We start from the raw sequence: 2,958 nt of genomic DNA, 5'->3' as shown, positions 1-2,958 counted from the left end.
GTTGGAAGTTGACATATTCTGCCATATATGAAGAGGGGAGACTCTCTGGAATCTGGCAATATAAGAACCATGATGGTGGGACATTCTGTCACTTCACAGCTGTCCAAAACATGTGGTTTGTGCCAGGCGGACATGATTGCCAGTATTTTTTCATTATTGCAAGAAATTCCATTGACTCATTCACAAGTCAAAAATGTGTTTTACCTGAAAGAAACATGCAATATTTACATCTAAGATCATAGAAAAATAGTAATAATATTATTCCTCACTGTATGAAGTGACTGATAACAAGATCTGTATAATGGATTGTAAAAAAATTCGTCAGGTTTTTATTTTGTAGACAATTGATCTGTATTTTTAGCGTGATGGGATCACAGCACAATGATGTGTGTGGTATCATTGGAAAGCTCCTGTCCTGCGCTTTCATGTGATATGCGTGGCATTTCTGTGCGACCCTGCATTCGTGAGTAATCCATCCAAGAGTAATGTGTGTGCAAAGCTGTATGAAAGCTCTGTTATACATCATTTTAGTGTAATTTTATCATTTTTTTCGCTGTGAAAACATTGGACTACTGACAAGTCGGTCTTGTTGAAAAGCTGCGGTTCCGCTGTTTCACGTGATATGAGTGGCTTCTCGCTATGACACACGGTTGCAGAGAAAATCCATAGAGAAGAACAAGTGTGAATTTGGACGCACTATGCGCTGTTCGGGCACCCTCTATAGAGCACAGGCATAACATCCACGGCGCAGCTCGCTGAGATACGATATAAAAATAGCTTTGCATGCGTGCCCTCGCCCACAGTATTTTACTCGATATGCGTAAAACCAAAGATAAAACTAAATGTTGAAATAGCAGTAATACCACATTCATTCAAAAAGTGACACAAGGGATGGAAAGGGAGGATGGCAGTTTTAGAAGGGGGATGATTTTGACCGTTTTTATTTCAAGGGGGATGCCATCCCCCCTCAACTGGAGTACTGCCTAAAGCCCAAACCTGAATACTTTGCTATAAGTGCAATTTGCAATAGCTGTGACCAAATTTGCTACTATCACGCCATTAATGGATGAATCATGGTTGTTCTTTCTGGCATAGTTACTTGTGGTCTCTAATTGCAGCATGTAAATTTTGAGCATTTTTGGTCAAGGACTTTTTATTCACAAAAAGAATTGAATCAGTTAGTATAGTCCCACCTATGGACGAATCGTGGGCATTCTTTCTGGTATAGTTACTCATGGTCTCTAGCTGCAGTATGCAAATTTTGAGCATTTTTGGTCATGGACTTTTTGAGTTATTCATGGAAAGCTTTGTGGACTGACCAACCAACCAACCGACTGACAGAGTGACCTATAGAGCTGTGGGTCGCTGCTAAAAAGAAAAAAGAAAAAAAGTACTTTCTGTATTTGAAAATACAAAACACATGTATTTTATTTTGATAAAGGATGCCGCTCCCATCAGGGCAACCAGTGAACAACTGGAGAGCTGGCTGACTACAGTCGACAAGTCAGGTCTTCCGGGGAAATTCAAGGCGTGGTTAAACCAGCATGGTGCCCTGCCTAGGATACTGTGGCCATTGCTGGTATACGAATTTCCAATCTCCACTGTGGAAGGACTTGAGAGGAGGGTCAGCAGCCACCTGCGACGTTGGTTGGGCTTACCTCGAAGTCTAAGCAGCATCGCCCTCTATGGCAACAAGAACAAGCTGACGCTCCCCATCAACAGCCTTACCGAGGAGTTCATGGTTACCAGAGCGAGGGAGGTGCTCCAGTACAGGGAATCCAAGGACCGGAAAGTATCTCAAGCTGGCATCAAGGTGAGGACTGGCAGAAAGTGGAGGGCACAGGAGGCTGTGGACCAGGCAGAATCACGGATGCGTCACAGAGAGCTCGTGGGAACTGAGGTGACCGGCAGTGCAGGCCTGGGAACCATTCCAACATGTCACTACAACAAACTTGAGGGCAAGGAAAGGCGGGACCTGGTCCAACGTGAAGTGAGGGCTGGGGTCGAGGAGCAGCATGCAAGCCAGACGGTGGGATTGAGACAACAGGGTGCATGGACCAGATGGGAAGAAGCCATGGATAGGAAGATCTCATGGCCTGAGTTGTGGAGGGTGGAACCCTACTGCACCAGATTCCTCATTCAGTCTGTCTATGATGTCCTGCCCAGCCCATCGAACCTCTTCTGTTGGGGCAAGGTCGATACTCCAGCATGTCCCTTGTACCAAGGAAGAGGAACTCTGGAGCACATCCTCAGCAGCTGTCCTAAAGCACTTGGAGATGGCTGCTATCGCTGGCGCCATGACCAGGTGCTGAAGGCGGTTGCTGAGTCCATCAACACTGCCATCGACCAGAACAAGCGCTTGCAACCACCAAGGTGTGAAATCTCATTCGTGTGAGCCGGACAACAACAACCTTCCCAACCGAAAGCCCAAACAGGCCTCCTGGGAACAGCGAAGGACTGGCAGCTAAGGGTGGACCTGGGAAAGCAACTTAGATTCCCTGAAAACATCGTGGAAATCAGCCTTAGACCAGACATCGTCCTGCTCTCAGAGAAATCCAAGCAGGTTGTCTCGTTGGAGCTAACGGTGCCCTGGGAAGAGAGGATGGAGGAAGCCAGTGAGAGGAAGAGGGAGAAATATGTGGAGCTGGTGGAGTAGTGCCGCAGACGGGGGTGGCGTGCGCGGTGCTTGCCTGTTGAAGTCGGGGGAAGGGGCTTTGCAGGAAAGTCACTCTGTAAGGCCTACAGTCTCCTGGGCATCACAGGAGCACACAAGAGAAGAGCCATCAGTACAGCTTCCGAGGCTGCAGAGAGAGCCTCACGATGGCTGTGGATCAGGAGACAAGCAGTGGGCGATCGCTTCTTGGACACAGGCCGGGAACTGATCCCTCCCGGTCGGGTCGCCTGGGTGAGGGGGTCTGAAGTTGAAAGACCCGAAACCCCCTGTGACCCTAGGTACTA

The 2,958-nt window shown here is 47.8% G+C and overlaps 1 pseudogene; it reads left to right on the top strand.

The window, feature by feature from the left end:
* The first annotated feature begins 1,420 nt into the window (after positions 1 to 1,420).
* Positions 1,421 to 2,958, top strand: LOC117269463 (uncharacterized; annotated as a pseudogene).

The sequence above is a fragment of the Epinephelus lanceolatus genome, chromosome 19 (assembly GCF_041903045.1).
Source record: "Epinephelus lanceolatus isolate andai-2023 chromosome 19, ASM4190304v1, whole genome shotgun sequence".
Lineage (NCBI taxonomy): Eukaryota > Metazoa > Chordata > Actinopteri > Perciformes > Serranidae > Epinephelus > Epinephelus lanceolatus.
This window is presented reverse-complemented; position numbering and strand designations above follow the sequence as displayed.